This window comes from Carassius auratus, chromosome 13, assembly GCF_003368295.1.
Source record: "Carassius auratus strain Wakin chromosome 13, ASM336829v1, whole genome shotgun sequence".
NCBI lineage: Eukaryota > Metazoa > Chordata > Actinopteri > Cypriniformes > Cyprinidae > Carassius > Carassius auratus.
Window position 1 is genome coordinate 9,669,774 of NC_039255.1, and position 23,347 is coordinate 9,693,120.

General features: G+C 38.7%; 1 pseudogene; it reads left to right on the plus strand.

The window, feature by feature from the left end:
• The first annotated feature begins 659 nt into the window (after nt 1–659).
• Nucleotides 660–17,115, plus strand: LOC113112578 (protein kinase C eta type-like; annotated as a pseudogene).
• The last annotated feature ends 6,232 nt before the right edge of the window (nt 17,116–23,347 follow it).

The window sequence follows — 23,347 nt, forward strand, 5'->3', positions numbered from 1 at the left end:
ATCAAGTTTGTCCAAATTTGACTGTTAAATGTATGTATATGTTTTGTATAAATGTAATACTAATAATAATTAATATGCATTACATATATTGTAGGCTATTTATTTATTTGTTCGTCAAATTAAATATCGGAACGAATAAAAATCAGATGATGTTCAACATTTATTTAATGTACAATTATTATACATGAATGTATATTTATTTAATTTACATTTACATTTAGTCATTTATCCAAAGCGACTTAAAAATGAAGACAACAGAAGCAATCAAAACCAACAGAAGAGCAATAATATGTAGCCTATGTGCTGTGACAGATCTCGGTTAGTCTACTGCAGTAGACGGATTAATAAATAAAAAGAAAAATTAGATAGAATAGAAAAAGAATATACAAATTTTAAAAATAAATATTTGTTCATTTGTTTATATACAATCTCATCAAATTATATTTTTTCACATTATTTAATTATTAACGATTGCTGTTGAAAAAGGATGCCGACAGGTGGCGGTGTTTCCACATGCTCGCGATAAATCAGGTGTGTTTTCATTTTCAACGGCATTCCAAATGCAGGTAGCCTACTTCAGAGATGGCCCACCTGAGGCTTTGTTTAAAGAAACATATCTGGACAATTTCTCTACAGTTTCCTCGACGCCCTATTGCTCAGTAGACCTCTCCGAAGTTTGTCATACAAAGGTTTGCCTGACGTGTTTAAGTCCAAAATCCAGCAAATTATTGACGGATTGTGAAAGTGTCAAGGACAAATGTGCAAAGGCGACCTCGTAACAAGTCAGTCGACTTACGGATAAAACAAGATGTAAAAACAGAGCCTGAGAGTAACGTTTCTTATTGTGACTGACTCCCTTGAGGGAGACGCGTAGTCAGGCGTGAACTCCTTCACTTCCCCATTCTGCCAACTCGCTGCAGTCCTTCCGCAAAGCAGGTGTTTCAAACAGCGCTTTGTTTTCAGATGCAGAGGCTTCTAACTGGTGTGCGTTTGTGCATTTACACTTTTCCATTTAAGTGATATAATGTCCAACATTGACTAAGTCAGCGAGGCTTAGATTTGCTAGGCTCGAGTTTAGAGGACACCATGAGGTTTAACGGGTATCTGAAGTTGCGCATCGGCGAAGCGGTGGACCTGAAGCACACGACCACCTCTATGCGACACGCCGTGATGTTCAGCAAGGTGAACCAGACCCTGGACCCGTACATCATAGTAAAAGTGGACGAGTATAAGATCGGACAGACGCACACCAAGCAGAAAACCAACATGCCCACTTATAACGAGGAGTTCTCCGTTACCGTCAACCACGGCAAGCAGGTAGAGCTGGCCGTTTTTCATGACGCACCGATCGGGTACGATGACTTCGTGGCCAACTGCACCATCCAGTTTGATGATCTGATGAAGAGCACGAACACAGAGGAGTCATTTGAAGGATGGGTGAGGAATGTTTATTATTTAGCTGTGTTAATTTACCATGAACTGATCACACATTTGCAGTTTTCCTTAAGAATTGTAAGTAACTGTCTTCTTAAAGTTACTGGAGATTGGTTTTTATATGTTGACATGACACTTTCATTTGTGCTGTCCTAAACTTTGATACAATGTTCTCATATTTGCTTGCAGAAAATTAAAAAAAGTTTATTAATGTATTTATCAAAATTAATTTAAAATGTAATTTAATTATTTTTGCAAATATCAGGTAAAGAGAATGCTGTTGTCACAATCTGTCACTTGTAATGCTACCTTAAAATATGTTAAATTATATGCATGAATTATTCTGATAATCAAATTAACTTTTTTTTTTTTTTTTAAGTAATGAATCTGCCATCCCTCATCGCCATACTGCATACCTATCAACCTACATTTAATTTAAACATTTTGATACAAAAATGACACTTATGCGTTTGGCAGACCGAAGTGTTTACATTGGCTTTTTTAAAGTATCGAACCTTGATATTGGCATTGCTAGCACCGTGCACTACTGTTTGAGCCACATGAATGCTATGGAATGGTTAACGTTGAGGAATTTTAATTGAAAACATCATTTGAAATCAAAATCAGTTATAATGTAAAACACACTATTTTGGTTTGAAGTTGATCAGCCTATTTTATCACAGTTGTGGCAAAAGTGGCTTGCATGATTTTGTGCAATCTTTGTCTACAGCAGAAAAATAAATTAGAAAGTGTTACAGCCCTCTCCTTCTGCAGCTATGATATTTCTGCTGCTGCTTCTTCTTTTTTCTTATCTTTTATTTGTATTAAATACTTGTGTTAAAAAAAAAGTTGAAAAGTTTGTGCTATGATGTGTATGTTTAAGTTAATTTCTAACTGGTTAAACTTTAGTTTTATTTTATTCTGTTCTATTGTATTGTTCCGTTGTTGTTGTTGTTGTTGTTTTTTTGTGTAGTCTCTTGTTTTGTGCTGTTGTGTTTTTCTTTTGTGTGTGAACAGCAGACTTGTTGAGGTTGTGAGTATTATCATTTTCCACCATCATCTGTGTGGGTTCACACTTACTCCCTCGTGTCCGACAGTGCATTGCTCACTGATGCAGAATCAGGCCTTTGACAGCAGCTCTAGACACAGATGAAGCTATCCTGATACATGATCAGAGGCTAATGAAAGGAAGTCGAGGCCTAATACGCAGTCAGTCAGCTCAATTTGGACATTCAGTGCAGCTAAGACCAGCTGAAACATCTTGCTCTGTGGTGTTAGATCTTCTGTGATCTAAACACCACCAGTTCCATGTCTACTTGTCTGCCTTCAGAGCTAAGCCATATCAGTGTGTTAACTCAACATTGCAGCTTGGTCACTACGACGCAGTAGTTGTAAAACACTTGCTGTCAGCATTTCAGTGATCAGGCTGAATATGCACACGCAAATTGGTTTGCTTTTCATCAGCAGAAGTGGTGAAAGTCGTCTTGTTGCCTTATTATTCAGCCCAAGTACTGTTAGTTCTCCTTTCCCGGAATGCTTATGCACAGGGACATTATTTTTAGAGATACGGATCATCTTGTTTTTACTGTACATGTCCTGAACATTTGTTAATTTAGTAAACCGTAACATGGGAGACACTTTGTTATTGGCCTCAAGTTTATTTTAAGTTCAACTTATACTGTATATATAAGGGAAATGCTTTAAATGAATATTATTATTTTTAAATGCTTGTCTAGAAATTGTTTTAAATCAAATCTCAATTATTTGAGGTCATAAACTCTAATGCATGACATAGAATTGTTTTGTAACAAATAGAAAAAAGTAAAATAAAATTTAAACTATGCCTGTATGCATCAAGAATGCTAATTTAAATATGTTTCAGATATGTTTGTTGCAAAAAAAAATTAAAATAAGTCAGGAAATATTCAGATAAGGATTACTATTTAAAATAAATGGTGTTCTTTTGAACTTTGAAAAAATGCTGAAAAAAGAATCAGGGTTTCTATTAAAATATTCACAATATTATCATTTTCAACACAAGGAAATTATTCTTCAGCGCCAAATCATCTGACACTGAAGACTGGAGTGATGCCTGCTGCGATTTTGAAATTGATTAAAGCAGAAATTTTTTTTTTATTTTAAAGTCTAATTATATTTCACAATATTAGTGGTTTTAGTCTATTTCTGGTCAAATAAATGCATGGTGAACGTAAGAGAAAAAATCTTAATGACCCTGAACATTATATTTTTAAACATTATATATAATACATATATACTTCTAATAACCTTCTATTGGGTTCCAGATGAAGTTCAGTGGACCTTAGAGAAACAATGCCCCATTTTTATTGGTTGTGCAGCTGAAGGTCACATAACCGCTTATTAATGATACTCTGCTTTCAGTCTGTCTGGCCTGTGAGCGTTTTGTGCCAAGTTTCAGTCTCCTGTGAGTGCGTGTATTTGTTTCTGTGTAGAGCCTCAGGCTTTTGGGATAAATGGTATGTGAAACCTGCTGTTCAAAACAGCACACACACAAGTAAGAGTGTGTGTGTGGGTGTGTAAGAGTGTGTACAAGCTTCCCTATATGGGAACTGCCTCTAGGAATCCAGCAGTTTCTGTTATGCTGTCTTATCAGTCAGTGAAACTAGCATCAAAAGTGTATAAAATGGAAGTTGTGTGCATTGGAGTCTGTGTGAATTTTTCCGCTTTCAGTTCTGACCAAATGAAAGGAAGTATGAGTGTGGCGGAAAAAAATATATTCAGTTGAACTCAATTGAAAGTTTCTGAAGCAAATTAGTTTAAAAATAACTTCTATGTAGTCTGTATGTGATAAAGAAACAGGCACAGTGTATTTTTAGCTCACTGAATGCTGATTATGGCAAATCATGGACAACAAAGACGTTGTTAGTGATGTTTTGCTAATTGTCATCAGACTTCTATTTAGACCACCACCATCCATTCACCCACACAGCCTCAGCTGACATCCAAAGATGTCTTTTCTGATTGGCTAATCTGGTTGGCCACTCCCTTGTTCATGCTGTTTGCATGCAATATCTTTTATCCCTATATAGTTAGTTTCTTTAACCCATGAGTCTGTCATAACATACATGAGCACATTGGGTTTATTTTTGGATCACATTCACGTCGACACACGCCCACAAAGTTGGTTTTCTACACCGGTTTACCACAGGCTCATAAACACCTTGCTGTCTCTTTCCAATTCTGAGTTTGTCTTTCCATTTATCTCTTTTATCTTTTTGGTCACCAGTAATCAGAAGTCTAGCTCTGATATTTCATACCTGCCTGACCTCATTTACATTTTCCGTGGTGTAAATGTGGAACAGTGGACGGTATGAATGGGTGGTTGATTGGTTGTATTTGGCACAGATATTATTTTCAACATGTGGTTGTTTGCCTAAATGTATTGACATGAAATAAACAGACTTGTCATACAAAAGGGTTATATACACCCCCCCCCCCTTATTTGTATAGCACTTTATACAAAACTGATTGTGTCAAAGTAGCTTTACAGTGTCAAACAGGAAAGGTTTGTCAATATGCAAGAAGACAATAACAAAGAGTAATTTTTCAGCTAAAGTCAGTTAATTGATGATTCATTAATGACGTCATCCAGTTCAGATCTTTTCCAATAGTGTTTGTGCAATCAGTCAGTCAAGCGTGCCCAACTAAGCAAGCCAAAGGCATCAGTAGCAAGGAACCTGAACTACACCAGTGACAGAAATGTAAAAAAAAAGGCATGGCATGGTTTAACTCCAGGCTGCAACACAGGTGCAGAGGGCTTCTTACAGTCCTGGACATACTGAAAATGCCAGGGAACTTGGTTCCTAGAAGGCCTGTGAATATCAGGGAAAAATGGTGAAATCTTAAAAGGCCACAGTAGAGTCATCAAAAGTAATCGTCAGTTACACTCAATTCGTAAGCGTTTCTGTCAAAAAAACCTATCTAGGGTAGAAAGTGTGGAAAGCATTTTTTTCCTTCTACAGGTCCTTCTCAAAAAATTGCATATTGTGATAAAGTTCATTATTTTCCATAATGTAATGATAAAAATTAAACTTTCATATATTTTAGATTCATTGCACACCAACTGAAATATTTCAGGTCTTTTATTGTTTTAATACTGATGATTTTGGCATACAGCTCATGAAAACCCAAAATGCCTGTCTCAAAAAATTAGCATATTTCATCCGACCAATAAAAGAAGTGTTTTTAATACAAAAAAAAAGTCAACCTTCAAATAATTATGTTCAGTTATGCACTCAATACTTGGTCGGGAATTATTTTGCAGAAATGACTGCTTCAATGCGGCGTGGCATGGAGGCAATCAGCCTGTGGCACTGCTGAGGTGTTATGGAGGCCCAGGATGCTTCGATAACGGCCTTAAGCTCATCCAGAGTGTTGGGTCTTGCGTCTCTCAACTTTATCTTCACAATATCCCACAGATTCTCTATGGGGTTCAGTTCAGGAGAGTTGGTAGGCCAATTGAGCACAGTAATACCATGGTCAGTAAACCATTTACCAGTGGTTTTGGCACTGTGAGCAGGTGCCAGGTCGTGCTGAAAAACGAAATCTTCATCTCCATAAAGCTTTTCAGCAGATGGAAGCATGAAGTGCTCCAAAATCTCCTGATAGTGGACCAGTGGACCAACACCAGCAGCTGACATGGCACCCCAGACCATCACTGACTGTGGATACTTGACACTGGACTTCAGGTATTTTGGCATTTCCTTCTCCCCAGTCTTCCTCCAGACTCTGGCACCTTGATTTCCGAATGACATGCAAAATTTGTCCAAAAGTCCAGTGCTGCTTCTCTGTAGCCCAGGTCAGTTGCTTCTGCCGCTGTTTCTGGTTCAAAAGTGGCTTGACCTGGGGAATGCGGCACCTGTAGCCCATTTCCTGCACACGCCTGTGCACGGTGGCTCTGGATGTTTCTACTCCAGACTCAGTCCACTGCTTCCACAGGTCCCCCAAGGTCTGGAATCGGTCCTTCTCCACAATCTTCCTCAGGGTCCGGACACCTCTTCTCGTTGTGCAGCATTTTTTGCCACACTTTTTCCTTCCCACAGACTTCCCACTGAGGTGCCTTGATACAGCACTCTGGGAACAGCCTATTTGTTCAGAAATTTCTTTTTGTGTCTTACCCTCTTGCTTGAGGGTGTCAATGATGGCCTTCTGGTCAGCAGTCTTACCCATGATTGCGGTTTTGAGTAATGAACCAGGCTGGGAGTTTTTAAAAGCTTCAGGAATCTTTTGCAGGTGTTTAGAGTTAATTAGTTGATTCAGATGATTAGGTTAATAGCTTGTTTAGAGAACCTTTTCATGATATGCAAATTTTTTGAGATAGGAATTTTGGGTTTCATGAGCTGAATGCCAAAACAATAAAAGACCTGAAATATATTAGTTGGTGTGCAATGAATCTAAAATATATGAAAGTTTATCACTACATTATGGAAAATAATGAACTTTATCACAATATGCTAATTTTTTTTAGAAGGACCTGTATAGGAATTTAAAATATAATATTGTATTTATGTAACATTTGTATATTCAAGTTATTCCCATACTTCTGTTTGTGTTGTTTGATAATTTTATAAAAAAAGAATGAAATTGTGTCCAAACTGTGGTTAAATTAAAACATTTAAATGTTAATTTTTATTTATATATTTATTTATTTATTTTTGTGTTACAGATTGATCTTGAACCTGAGGGTAAGGTCTACATCCTGGTTACTCTCACAGGCTCATTTGTAGATGGTGCGTGCCTCCTCTTCCTTGTTCTTTTCTTTTTTTTTTTCTTTTTTTCTTTTTTTGTTGTTTTGAATTTTTTAAATTGTTTCTATTTTTTTTTTTATGTTTTCATGCAGAAATGTACATTTATTCATACATTTTAAAACATCAGTTTGACAGCCAGTATGACTGGGCTATTTTTGGACTGGAACTCAGAGGCGTATCGAGATCACATGGTTTGTTTCATAGCTAATGATTGAATAAAAGTAGAAAATCTAAAATTGTTTTTGATGAATTGCACTGTATAGGCCATAATGGTGGAAACACACATGCACACTAAATGTTAAATGTTAACATGGTTCCAGACTTGTCAACATTCTAAGAAACACTAAGACACAAAAAGCCAACTTCAGTCAGTTTTTTATAGACACTGCATCTGTCAGAGCATCTTGTGTGTGAAGTGTATGCTATGTGCGAATCGCTCACCCACTGTGCAGGGTTGTGTGAAGCTGGCTTCCTTTAAAGACCTGTGGTTAGGCCTGCAGAGAATAGACTAGACTTAATAATACCAGTGAACCATTGGCTGATAATCTGTCTCTCTTCCCCCTCATATAATCAACAGAATGTTACATGACATTATAGGAAATACCTATGTATTGTAAGAAAATCATGCATCATGAAATAATAAAAGCTTTTCTGTTTATCTGTGTTTAGATGATGCTGGAGGAAACACGCATTCCTATAAGGAATTCACTCGAAAGCGGCAACAGGCAGTTCGAAGAAAAATCCATCAAGTAAACGGGCACAAGTTCATGTCGACCTTCCTTAAGCAACCAACTTTCTGCTTCCACTGCAAAGAATTTATATGGTATTGCACCTTTGACACAAATGTACATCTTTTTTTTACATTTTTTTAAGTAGCACTTTTTTGTGAGTTTTTTAAAATGTGTACACTTTTACACACTTTTAGTAGTACCCTAATTAAAAATTCATAGGTCTTTTAAAGAATGGATTTAAACACCATTAAAAAAATAAAATAAACAGCTGAGAATACTAAACTCTTATTGGTAAGGCTGAAAATATGAACAAATTAGCCAAAAAATATATAAAAAAAACAAGCACACAAAGGATAAAAATGTGTACATTGTTATGACTGATTTGCATTTTGATGAGATGAGTTTTGCAATGACATTCCTACAAATTAGTAATCAGTAACATTTGAATCATTGTAAAATGTCAGGTAGTGTTCATTCTTTTGTAAACGGACATTGTGTGTAGAACTACTTTTCTATACAATTAAAGTTTATTATTATAATCAAAAATTGAGAACAATATAAATTACAGAATAAAAGTGCTTTACAGGGAACTGTGTGTACAAATGCTTCAAGTGAGTGGCTGAACAAACTTTGTCATATTTTAATTGTACATTGTTTTCTTTGTTCCAGGGGTGTTTTTGGCAAACAGGGCTACCAATGTCAAGGTGAGTTGCCACTCTGTCTCTATATTAATGGACATGATCTGTGTTTAAATTTATTGTATTATAGGTTATAATCAGCTGTGTGTGCTTGTATGTGTGCATGATAGTGTGCACCTGTGTGGTACACAAGCGATGTCATCAGTTTGTGGTTACGGTCTGTCCACGCATGAAGAAACCTGCAAAGGAACAGGTAATGCAACCCTAATCTAAAAAGCTTTTGCAGTTCATTTTTGTGTGTGGGGGAATTCTCACAATATGACTTATCTGGGTTTTTTTTTCATCTGTGGACAATTTTAGAAATTCTTACCATCGAGTTTCTGAGAAACACAGACACACCAATTGTGTCATACTGTATGTTGGTTAAGTGACTGCTGCCTGTGCCCTAATAAACACAGATGCCATTTTTTACACCTACTGGTCAGGAATAGAATTGCTGAAACGTTCTGTTCTGTTTTTTTTATTATTTTTTTTATACTTTGTTCCTTCTTTTTACAGACTACGAATCAGGGTTTCAGTATAAACATTCCCCATAAGTTCAACATCCACAATTATAAGGTTCCTACCTTCTGTGACCACTGTGGCTCTTTGCTGTGGGGCATCGTACGGCAAGGATTGCAATGCAAAAGTACTTTTCTCTCTTTTTCTTCTTTGTCATAAATGCATGCATCTGTCTTATTGATGCTGTTGTTTGAGGCTCATCTGGTGTTGTGTTTTTACGTCTGCAGTTTGTAAAATGAATGTCCATATCCGCTGTAAGGGAAATGTTGCCCCAAACTGTGGAGTCAACAATGTAGAACTGGCCAATAAATTGGCAGAAATGGGCCTTCAGCCGGGAGGAATGACCAAACGCAACTCAGTGGTAAATACACACTTGTGCACTCTGTCTTTTTAAAATTGAAATATGTGATCTGTCTGTGTGCGTAAATCTCCCTCAGTTTAAGTTTAATAATGTGCTTTATTGACATTACACATAACTGTACATTCTTGGCTGCATGCACTAAAAATAGGACAAAATCAAACTTTAGTGAAGTAAACAGAGAAATTAAGGGGAAGTAACACAGGACCATCAACAGGACAATTGATATTGTCCTACATAAGTCAGAGACTATAAGGAAAAAATAATTTGTCTCTCTTCTCAGGGTCTCGCAGGTATGGACACTCAGTGCCGTACATTGAGCGTGAGAGGAGATCGAGGGCCATCTAAAAAAGACCCAGATCGAAAGCTGGGAATGTCTAACTTCACACTGCTGCAGGTGTTAGGAAAAGGCAGCTTCGGCAAGGTCCGTGTTTAAGACAGTTCCTCTTTACATCAGGTCCATTATGACTATGCAGCACAAAGATTGCAGACTATTTTTTTTTTTTTCAAATATAATGTTATGTAACTATTTCTGTAACTGTTTAAAGTTTATGCGGTGTATATAAAAAAATATATTTAAAAATATATAATATTTTATAATATTATACATTATTATATTATTATTAAAAAAAAACGTTTCTGGGCTGTGCTGTTTAATATTAAAATATTATGCTGACAATTTTGTGCCAGAAAGTCTGGGTGAATGATGTCTTCACAAGTGAAAGGAAAGATAATACACATGTATCACATGCACTTCACAAGTCTGTTGGTGTTCTGTGTAAATAGGTGATGTTGGTGCGGTTGAATGGTTCGGATCAGGTGTTTGCAGTGAAGGTGTTAAAGAAAGACATCATACTGCAGGATGATGATGTGGAGTGCACAATGACAGAAAAACGAGTGTTATCCCTCGCTTCCAGTCATCCTTACCTCACTCAGCTTTACTGTTGCTTCCAAACACCGGTGAGGGACAGACACATCACACATTCACCTAGCTATGTATTGTTTTTAAATAAAGCTAATTATAAATAAATTATTAAACCATATGTATGTATGTGTGGTTATATATAAACATATGGTTTATATGGTCCTATATATATATATATATATATATATATATATATATATATATATATATATATATGTATAATAGGGCCATAGAACCCCTGGTATATTCTGTTCTTCAAATGAGAGCATGTAGTTTCACCTCATCAGTAGGGGGCAGTATAGTAATAAGCTTCAGTTTGTCATGTTTGTTAAATTCTACTTCACATTTTCTGTGTATGTGTACTTGTTCTTTCTCTCTGTGCTGTGAGAGATCAGAGGTCTGCTATGTTCTGCTTGCGTGTTTTACTTGAAGCCTCTAGAAGAGAGAGGTCAACAGTGGATGGCCTAATGTAGCTTTTACGATCATACAGACCCACCTAAAACACACACTGTAGCATTTGTAAGACTACATTTGATTACTTTACCTTGATTGTACACAAGGTTTTAAAAACATGCGCCCACACACACATACACACTGATTGCAAAAGGATTTGAAGACCTAGGTTTCACGATCAGTCCAGTAGAACAGATCCGACATGATGACCTCTCTGGATTTATTACTGCAGAGTCCACGTGAACATGGATGTGCAGGAACATCCTCAAGGTCTCGCTGCCAAATCTACAGTGTGTTTGTAATGAGAAAAAGAATTTATGAGCCGGTTTGTCTCTGCTCCTTCACAGTCCTGACGCACATAATCAATCCACACGTGAGCGTCATACAAAGTACACTCATGACCCTGTGAGGACCGGGTTATGGTAATTAGCACCACAACACGTTGGTGAATATCAATGATCTCAGAGGGCCTGAGGTGTGTGGCAGTGTTACGGAGTGAATGTGTGTGTCTGTTTGTTAATGCTCACTTACTGTCTTACTAATGAAAAGCAGCCAGGCACAGTCAGTTTTTTATTACATGTCATTTAGGGAAGGATAAGTATGAAATGGAACATACCACAGTAAAGGCATTGTTACACTGAATGCGAAAATTCAGTGCAATGATGCTTTTGAATGGAAACAATAGAACCCTATGGATCATTTACTGTGTGAAAAAAGCAAGGACCTTTTTTTTCGTCCTGTGTCCTTCCCCCACCCCTTCTTTGCAACACATTTTCTGTATGTTTTTTTTTAAAGCAGCTCATGTTATTTCATAACAATAAAGTATGTTTATGGCAGAAGATAAGTAGGTGTAGCATTCAATCCATTATAAAACCATACAAAGAGTTCATGTCTGCTTATTTTAGAATCAAATCAACTTTACAGTAGATCACAATCGGAAGTTATTACAAGCACAATACAGTAGATGTTGGTTTAAAGTGGGTTTTAAGCTAAAACACTAAAAATCATACATTTTCATGTGTAGCTTGATGCTAATTAGCTCTAAATGAGATATATTCTGGTAAGCATTATAGATAGTTTGTTTATCTGGTATAGAACCAAACATCATCTTAATTTAATACTGTATACTGAGAAGCGGATGATGTTAACAGATTGGTATGGAAAAATTAGTCTGTCTCTGTGAATGTTTTTAAAAAATAAATGCATAAGAAATTAGTCCAGAAGTGTCCGTTCCCAAATTAGCACTAAACTTTAATTTTGTTCTTTGACACAGATTTCACTTTTCATCTTAAAATAAATATGACCGTTATCAATTATCCATTATGACTGGAAATTCAGCTAAATTGTAAAGTTATTATTGTATTATAATATATATTTACCATAATATTAATTAATGCAATATTTGGCTCAGCATTTTACATGAATTGCATAAAATAAGAAGAGGAAAATTGGTGTAGTGTTATACATAAATAAATAATTAAAATGATGTTAGATGTATCCATAACAATCAGTGTAAGTTTACCGTCGTGGGCTTCCTGCCCCAGATGTTGGGCAAAATGGCCGTCTTTTATGATTTCCTTCTATAACAAACAAATATATTGCATTATGCATCATCATACTATTGTCAGGTTTAGGCAAGGGAGGAACTCAGGTGCAGACAGGGATTCTCAAACAAAGGGTTTATTACAAAAAGGGGAAAACAAAACCCACGAGGGGGAAAACACGGAGCAAGGTAAAGACTAAATAACTAAAACAGGACTGGACTGACAAGATAAACAAGGACTCTAAATACTAACTATAAACACTCACGGTAATACAAGGACTTCAGCGGGTACAGCACAATCTCACACACAATCACAATTGTAGGACACAGTTGAGGTACAATCACAATGACAATGAACCGACGCAAGACAGAGCACACTAGGAGATCTAAATAGGGGTACTAATCAAGACGCGACAGGTGTTACAGATAGGACAATCAAGACACGACTAGGTTAGCAAGGGGGGCGGGGCAAGGGAACGAGACAACACAAGCACATGGCCCAAAGACAAGGCCATGCGCTTGTACACAAAACATGGGTCTGTCATGATCCTGCTCAAGACTAGGAAAAATCAAGGACACGAGGGCAGAATCATGACAGAACCCCTCCCTTAAGGAGCGGCTTCCAGACGCTCCTCAAGGGAACATCAAACATGGGACATGACTGACATGACAGACTGGGACACAGACACAAACCAGCAAGACATGACAAATAACAACAAAGGCAAACATGAGTACACAACGGCAGGGTTAGGGTGACAAATCAAAAAAAACAAACAGGGAAGGGGAGGGGGCGGGACCACAAAGTTCATGGGGGACAGACCAGGGCGGGTGGGAGGGGTAGGAATCTTAGGGAGGAACAGGACGAAGGCTGACGACGGGGGGTACGGGCAGGTCTGGGTGGTGAGGGGCGGGGAGGGGTCTCGGGACAACTGACAGGGGACATGACAGGAGCAGACAAGGGACGCGGGGCAACACTTACGGGACGCGGGGCAAGACTTACGGGACGCGGGGCAAGACTTACGGGACGCGGGGAGACGACAGCTGGACACGGGGGGACAACGACAGCTGGACACGGGGGGACAACATCTACTGGACACGGGACATCTACGGGACACGGGGCAACATCTACTGGACACGGGGGGACAACAGGACACGGGACATCTACGGGACACGGGGCCACATCAACAGGATACATGACTTCATCAGCAGGACACGGGGCAACACTCACGGGACACGGGGAGACGACATCTACGGGACACGGGGAGACGACATCAGGACACTCGGGATTTCTGGGGACAGGGTCTGAGGACAAGACAGGACTGACGGGGACTTCTAGGATACGGACAAGACTAGACAAATAATCAGAAAAGGCTTTAGCCGCTAAGACAATTGGCATCTCCTTACGAGATGAGATACACTGAACTAAAGTCTTTGCTGCAGAGTCGGCCGCGGCACTCTCCTGCGCTCTCACGACTGCCGACTTGCATACTGCCCTCTTCTTTGCCGGCTCGGGCACGCCAGCGCTCACCGCTGCTGGCTCGGACACGCTCACCGCTGCTGGCTCGGGCACGCCAGCGCTCACCGCTGCTGGCACGGGCACGCCAGCGCTCACCGCTGCTGGGTCGGGCACGCCAGCGCTCCACCGCTGCTGGGTCGGGCACGCCAGCGCTCACCGCTGCTGGGTCGGGCACGCCAGCGCTCACCGCTGCTGGGTCGGGAGGAGACAGGGTCACAGGACCGGCAGGCCCCCTCTTCCTCCTCTTCCTCCTTGGGCGCGGTGCAGAGGCCACAGCTGGGTCAGAGGCGGGTTGGGGGAGTTTGGTCTCGGGCAGGGCAGTCTCGGACGCCGAAGACTCAGAAGTTGACTCCCATGAAAACCGTCTCCCTCGTTTCATGGGGAGACTGCTGGCTGAGGAGGGCACCTCAGGACTCTGGGAGGGGCTTGACTGACCCCCCAGGGTTGCCACGGCCAGGACACGACCCTCCGGGATCGCCGGCAGCTGGGTAGGTGGGGACCTCTGGGGCTCCTCCTCTCGCCCGCTCGCTCCGGAACGACCTCCCCTGGTCCCCCGGAACACCACAAGGCGAAGAGCCCTCAAAACAATCTCGCTGGCTGGCTGATGCCATCCAGCATTGCCTCCTGTCTGCTGAGTTCCTTGGGGGTCGGTTCATTCTGTCAGGTTTAGGCAAGGGAGGAACTCAGGTGCAGACAGGGATTCTCAAACAAAGGGTTTTATTACAAAAAGGGGAAAACAAAACCCACGAGGGGGAAAACACGGAGCAAGGTAAAGACTAAATAACTAAAACAGGACTGGACTGACAAGATAAACAAGGACTCTAAATACTAACTATAAACACTCACGGTAATACAAGGACTTCAGCGGGTACAGCACAATCTCACACACAATCACAATTGTAGGACACAGTTGAGGTACAATCACAATGACAATGAACCGACGCAAGACAGAGCACACTAGGAGATCTAAATAGGGTACTAATCAAGACGCGACAGGTGTTACAGATAGGACAATCAAGACACGACTAGGTTAGCAAGGGGGGCGGGGCAAGGGAACCGAAGACAACACAAGCAAGACAAGGCCATGCGCTTGTACACCAAACATGGGTCTGTCATGATCCTGCCTCAAGACTAGGAAAAATCAAGGACACGGAGGGCAGAATCATGACAACTATAGCTGCTAAAGTTTATTTCTAAATATGGTAACAGTTGCAATAAATCCACACTGTTCCTATTGTGGGCATCTTCCCCATCTTACTCTGAATATTTCACTACTAGAAAATCATTGCATTTTGTGTGCAGCTGTATCACACGGTCAGTAAACCGACTGTGGGTGGTCCCTGGGTGTGCGGTCTGAGTTTTGATGCATTTGGCCATGCTGGACTTAAACAGAGGCTAAGTGCTGTCAATTTAAACTTATGATGCACTTCGTCTTTAGCTCACCTTCCAGCTCTCAAAGTCCCATAATCCCGGCGTCTTCTGCAGTCTTCTTTGCTGACTAAACAGTATTTATGTTTCTGCTTCATCTGTCTCTCCCATGAATCTTCTAATGGCTGTGACACACTAGCTTAACTGTCTGGTCTCTTAAAAAGACTCCCTGTAAGAAGCTGAATTTCCTGATTTGAAGGTGGTAATCTAGTGTTTGTTGTTGTCTTTTAAATGAATCTTTATCTTAATGTCTTAATCTTTTCACAGGAGCGTCTGTTTTTTGTAATGGAGTTTGTGAATGGAGGAGATCTGATGTTTCACATTCAGAAATCGAGAAAGTTTGAGGAGAACAGAGCCAGATTTCTACACAGCGGAGATCACAATCTGCTTTAAATATCTCCACAGCAAGGGAATAATATACAGGTTAGACAGACAAATGCACGTAAGACAGAAGAATTAAAAGGATATTTAATTCAAAGGAAAATTCTGGTATCATTTACTTTTCCCTTATGATGTTCTAAACAACATTTGACTTTCTTTAATGGAACATTAAATGTGGAGTTTATCTAATTTTCAAGCTGCTGGAAGAAGTCAAATGAGTTTAGAACAGCATGAAGGTGAGCAAATATGTTAGAAATGTAGTTTCTCAGTTAAACTGTTCTTTGTGTGTTTTCTCTGAATAGCTTTCCATCCTGTCTTCTCTTTTAATTGCCACTTCTGCATCCTCTGAGGTTTATTAACACTGTGAGACTTAATTCTTACCTCAGCGTTTCTATTATTACAAACCTTTACCACATAAGATCTTTAAAGCTGCAGTGTAATACATGAAAACAGCACTGGCACTGAAGGAGAGAGCAAAATATCAGGTGGCATACACGTCAATTCTGTTAATGGACAAATGGCCAAATATCAGCATTCATGCAGTTACTGTGGACCGAATATGAATGTACTGTATGAAAAGTATAAACATTATTTCGAATGTGTTGCGTGTCATTATTGTAATTTTTCTTTAAAATATTATAAGCAGATTTTCGTGCAGAAGTGTTTACCCTATGCAAATAAAAAATATGCAACATACATATAATCTCTCTCTCCTCCCTCCCTCTTTCCTCTCTCTCTCTCTGCCATAATGGACTGAATCTGAGCATATTTTTTATATTTGTATTATTTCAGGGATCTGAAGCTGGATAATGTTCTGCTGGATAAAGATGGTCATTGTAAACTGGCTGATTTTGGCATGTGCAAGGAGGGAATGTTTGAGGGTGTTGTCACAGGAACCTTCTGTGGAACCCCAGATTACATTGCTCCAGAGGTGATTCAAACACACACTAAAATGCACACAAAATTCTAGAAGAATCAGAAGTGTTATGCTGCATTCATATTGTGTCAGATTGACTTTTAGCGTGAGTTTTTGTCAACTTCCAGCTGAAAATATTAGCTAGTTTTAAATTTGAATAAGTCCTATAATAGCATATAAATAATACTAAAATAACTCCTCATTCTGCTTGTGTTCTTTCAGAATATAATATAATATATAATGTTGTAGATATAAACTGCTTCTATTGGTGTATGTTAGTTTTTGGTGAAAAGATTATCTATGGAAATGTGTGATCAGTGTGGAAGTGTGTGTGTGAGAGAGAGAGAGGCAGGATGTCCTAAATGCGTTTATCAATTTTGTGCGGGTCATATAGATCCTTCAGGAGATGCTGTATGGGCCATCGGGTTGATTGGTGGGCTCTCGGTGTGCTGCTGTATGAGATGTTATCTGGCCACGCCCCCCTTTGAGGCAGAAAATGAGGATGATCTTTTTGAGTCCATCCTGACTGAAGAGATCATCTACACATCTTGGCTCAGCACAAAATGCCGTGGACATCTGAAAGGGGTGAGCTGCTCAGTTTTAGCCCTGGAGTCATAACAGACATGAATTGACTTGAATGGAGCAGTGATTGATTGCATATATTTCCTGATTGGTGGGAGGCATATGGTGTGAATTAAAGTGTCAGTTCATGCACACTGAACATCAGTAAACAGTAAATGCTCCATGCTGATCTTCGCTCTCTGATTCTCATGCTCTTCCCCTCTCTTACAAAACTATATTTGCCCTCGATCCACATTCCACTGCTACCGACATGACTGTGGCAAAAGAAATTACCTTTTACAATCAAATATGTACACTATGCGACACACAACCCCCTGCTCTATAAGGGGATGATACATGGGGCGCACCTGTTTTGAGCAAATTGTTGCTGGGCATGTTGAACTTCAAATCAGGCATTCCAGGTAAGACACAGGGCCCACGGACTGATCTAATATATATCCAGATAGAAATGTTGTTCCCATTCTCAATGGAAATGCCCAGGCAACATTGGCTTGGTGACATTGAACCGTGTATCATCACTTCAAATCTACAGATTTTACACCTCATGATGTGGAAGTAATAGTGGTGGAGATATACCGGTATTAAGCCTTGAGATTATTTTTCCCCGCTTTATCGCAATGTGCAGTTATTGAAGGACGCAATAAATTCCCAGTTGAATCTGAAAATTCAAACTCAGAATGACGCAATATTTGCCTGAAATCTTAAACCTGGTCATCAAACAACAGACAAAGAATAGATCAATAGAGTGGCTTAAAGCATTCTATTTTTGGAATAGCAGACCTCAGTCCTGTTGCACAGCTGTGGTGTTATCATATGTAGGACAGACCAGAAATATACATAAACCCAACATGAAACAAGAACCAGTTATCTGCCATATTCTTTTTTTTTTAATTTATTTATCAGCATTGGCCAATATTGGATAATTATACATGACATTTTCTCCTATATTTTTTACATATGGATTACCTATATATGGTTATATACACTTCTGTAAAATGTAATGTATATTTAAGAATGTGATGGCTTAATTCAATTGTAACATTTATTGAACATGTGATTTTGATTTAATCTGATTTGGTTATATTTTGATACCACACACATTGATACTCTCGACACATCCTCCCACAAGTTGATGGTGTGTTATGTGATACATGTCTCATAGGAATTGAGTCTTGACGTACTGTTGGTGTAATCTCACTATGGAGATTTGATAGGATTCTCACATTCAATACCTTTGGGTGCTTTCTTATTTTCTCAGTGTATTCATTTATTTAGTAATATAACTGGTATATATCAGGTGTGTATTAGTTTTCTGTGTGTAAACTAGTAGGTGAATGTTTGACAGACAAATGCATGACATCACGTTTTGGTTTTATTTTTCTCAGTTTCTGACAAAGAATCCATCCCGTCGTCTGGGTTGTGTGGCTGCAGAGGGAGGAGAGGCCGCTGTAACCAGTCACCCATTTTTTACTGACATTGACTGGGACAAACTTAACCAGCGAGAGCTTGAACCACCTTTCAAGCCTAGAATTGTGAGTTAAAAAAACATACAGTATGTTAAATAAATAAGTGTGTATGTTTATATATATCACTTGTAATAATCCATTGAGATTTTTGTTTGCACAAAGAGTCTGAAAACAGCCAGTGCTCCACACAGAGATCTGATCTCATCTTTATCCAGTCTGTCTGGAAATAACATGAAGAAACAGAACAAACTGAGAGAGACTAAATCCAGAAGAACTGTGGCAATGTCTCCAAAATGCTTCAAGAAACTTACCTGCAAAGCTACTGAAAATCATTTTTGCCAAGAGCACCTAGGATAAAAGCTTTTTTTACGCATAGTGTGGTAACTAAATGTTGATTTAGTTAAGTTTAATAGAACTTATTAAAATCTATTTATGGCATTATTTTTGATGGCAACTCACTTTACAGCATTTTTACACAAGTGCCTAAAACTTTGCACAGTACTGTAGCATTTTCGGGTTTCTTGAAGTGTCTTCTTGGAGACATTGCCAGAGTTCTTCTGGATTTAGTTTGTCTCAGTTTGTTCTGGATGATGATGAGATCAGATTTTCTGTGTGGAGCACTGGCTGTTGTCAGACTCCCTTATGCAACAAAAATTTCACTGGATTATTACATTTATGGCAAAAATAATGTTTTGAAATGTAATGACAGTTCCTACTGACATACTCAGCAAAACATAGAAATAACTGACTTAAAACTTTTTTGTTGGTGCACGGTACTGTAATTACTGTATATATACTATGTATATTTATACATATATAATTTATTTATTTTTTTTATCTAAATCCAGAAAACTGCAGAAGATGTGAATACTTTGATCCAGACTTCACCATAGAGGATCCTACTCTTACACCCATTGATGAGTCAGTCATCCCATCCATCAATCAGGACGAGTTCTGTGACTTCTCCTTTACCTCCCCTGAACTGTTGGAAGTGGTTTCAGATTTGCAATGCACAGAGGAAGAAACATGTGATGTCATGAAGGAACAGAATGCGGGAGGATTATGTGATGTGATAGAACCAAATGAATTGTGACAATAGAAACTTTCACGAGCAGTCTAAAGAAACATCTGAATATCGGTGTATTGAAAACGGTTGTGCATTTTGATGCCTAGCTTTTTGGTCTTAGCCTAAAATATAAGATTATTTTGGATTAAGCTTATGCTTCAGAACAATAGTGTAATTGTCTTTGTGTCAGACACATCATGAGTGAGTGATATGCAAAGATTTCCATGAGACTCCATCATGGAAGACAGCAGTTTACACAAAATTGATCAATAGATGAACTTGTCTGTTCCATACTGTAGCTGATATAACGGTTCATGTTCAGATGTTTAGGAAACTTGATCTGAGACTAACACAGCCAAACGTCATGCAGAAGCATCACTAATTCTGTCAGAATTACTCTACTGCCAAGGAACCACGGAAATCTGACTCATGAGAATTTTTTTTTTAATGGAGACTCTAGATTTGTAAGATATTTTCAGACATTTCTGTGTATATCTGTGCAGTTTGTTATTTTGTCTGTTTGTATGTTATTACATTTCAGCTAAAAAATTTCACCCATGATTCAACTCTGGCATCTTTAGATGTATTTTATTGTTGATAAAGGTTGCGGTATTGAGTTCTCTGCAGAGACAAGGCCATCTCCCCTCTGTTGTTCTGAGGGGTTAAAGGCTAACACACCCAGGTGAGAGGTTGACCAGTTTCAATTATTTATATTCAGGCAAGTGATTCTTCTTCCTCATCCTCATCATTGTTTAATGGTGTTTATTTGGCTCTTCTCAGTCCGAGCAGAGTGAAATATCTGTTGGTGAATGCTTTTGTGCCTGTGCGTATTTGGCACTGATTTGCTGTTATTAATTTTGTGTCTGTAGGAGTATGCAAGTTAAGTTGGAATTACTATCAAATACATAAGTTTATAGTATTCTTTGCTGAAAATAGCATCTAAAAAGCTTAAGATGGTTTTCTGGTGTAAGAGACCTGCTAAGACCAAGATTTTGACATTTTTCAAACTCCCATGGCAGTTTGTTACATTTTGCAAAATTGCTGTCAAAATAGTTAGTTTCTTTATGAGATTGTGTTGAGTTCTTCTCACCATATCTATGTTGGACGCCAGTGGTGTGACACAAAAAAAGCAAATAAAATCAGCGAATCTTTCTATGCTATTTTCCCTCTGCCTCAGTAGATAAAATAAATAAATAAAAAGTCTGGGCTATTGATTTTTGTCATATCATGCTCACATCTGAAGAATGGAGGCAAATAAGATTAGCAACAGATTTTTGGCTTTCATGGGAGATCCCATTGAGCAACTTGTCCTTACAAGTCTGGCCCAGCCCATTTACACTAGTGGAGGTTTTCATGGAGAATCAACGTCAGCAGCCCACTTTCCTATGGGAGACTACAACCCTGGAGATCAACAAACAGTTAGTGCCATTTACAATCTTTGGCAGTTGGGGTAGGTGGACATGGAAATCCTTGTTTGGTCAAGAAAACTGTATTGGATGAACACACATTTTTATGATGAGTTTCGTGATCCTTCACTGCCAGTTACCACCGTTATTCTGCCACAGATTTTTTCCCACATTCCCAGATGTCTGATCTTTTCAAATCAGACCTTTAAGGCAGTTTTTTTTTCTTCCCCCAGTCCAATAAGGAACACAATTTTGTTGTACATGTATGGTTTATATATATATATATATATATATGGCAATTGTTTTCTTAAGAAACAGGCTAAACATGTGTGCAACATCTTGGCTTAGAATGCATGTCAATATAGGGCAAACCAAACAAGTCGACATAACTGTATGGTCCAGGTTTATTTGTCAGTTGAGTGTATTGGCGACAGAATGCTGTCCTCATTCTTGTGTCTAAACTTTTATAAAATTAGCCCTCTGTAATGCATCTCTTAAAGGCCTTGATGACAGATCAGTTTCCAGCCATTCCCAGGTCCAGTGGGCCATAATTAAATTTTATTGATTTATTTTCTGTCTGTACAGATACCCTTTATTGGATCTAGAACATCCTTCCCGTCTTAGCACCACTTCAGCTCACCTTGGCTTGGACCGATTTTGTTTATTGTATTGATTTCTGTTTCGATAAATGAAAGGTTGTAATGATAAGATCAGGATTTCCTATGAAAAAAAAGACATCTTCAAATATCATATTATATTCACTCAAGTCTTCAAGTTGTGTTCAAACAGTGCTTCACCTGTAGGCCAGAGATTTTATGCTTCACTTTATTGCTTAATGAGGCTTGTGTGAGAGTGATTTTTTTATAGCTGGATGTTAATTGTATTACATCAACAAAAATGCTGCTCTGAAAGATCTTTGCATGTTTCTCTGATCCCTCCTTCCCAAGTCCCTTTGTGTGCATTCGGCCTCTGCTGATGGATAGAGAGATCATCTCTGAACCGGTGGATGAAGGAGATTACTGCAGATTAGAATTGGCATGTGTCCATCTGCTTTCATCCTCAGTCATACACCGACATCACATTTCTTTACCGCAATCCAAAAGCGGCAATGCTAATAAAATGAAAATGTAATTTTGCAGAGACCATTTAATCCAAACACAATGTACAGTATAATAGACCTGGCAGGAACAGTCCACTGGACACAGTGGAGATAGAGCGTAGGATTGAGCTCCTTTAGCCTTGTTTGATCTCCCCTCAACAACCAGTGGATTCCAACAGAAACTCACTCCAATGAAGTTACTTCAACTTCAACTTCATGTTATATGATCTAAAATGTTGATTTTCAAAACAGTGCAGTGAGTCAACAGACTCGTATGGCTATTCAGAACTATATTTACTTCTGGCGAACTGGTGGTTAATTTGTATAAATTGGCACAATCTTTAACAACCACTGACAGTTTAAGGGTGGACCTTCTTTATAAAAAATCCATATGAATCACATTGTATGAATTCCTTCAAACTGTCAACTCTTAATGATTGTTACAGAGGAAAGCAAGTATTGTGGCTGGTTTCAGGGAAATGTTCTCAGGTTTTTCCATGGGGTTGTGTGGAAAAGGATGAGACATGCTGGTGTGCACGTCTCGTCTTGGTCACAGGACAGGAATTTGGTAAAAAGCATCTTTCAAGATTTTTTGGGGCTGGAAAATGTTTGTTGACATGCCTCATTCAATATGGAAAAAGAAAGAGACTTTTTATAGTTATTGCATGTCATTGATGACATCTGAATAATCACAGATACAACACTGAAATGTGTTTTACCATGGTAAGCATAAGTGTCTGTCAACCATTTCCTCCTGGGACCGCAGGCATATTATATTATACTGGATTTCTCTGAGACATGCCACATGTATGGATGTCCTGTACAGAGAACCTTCAGGGCTTTTTAGAGATATCAAATTTTTGGAGGTTTGATCAAAAACACACCTTCTCCTTGGTCTTTAAAATTACTGATATTGTTAGAATCATCCAATTTAGCACTCTTAGGGAAATATAATAATATTTAATAATTTAAATCAGATTAATTTAAATTGTTTGTTATAAATATTTTTTTAAACTAATGGGGTGTTGAAATCGGAATATGACTTTGTTATTGAAACA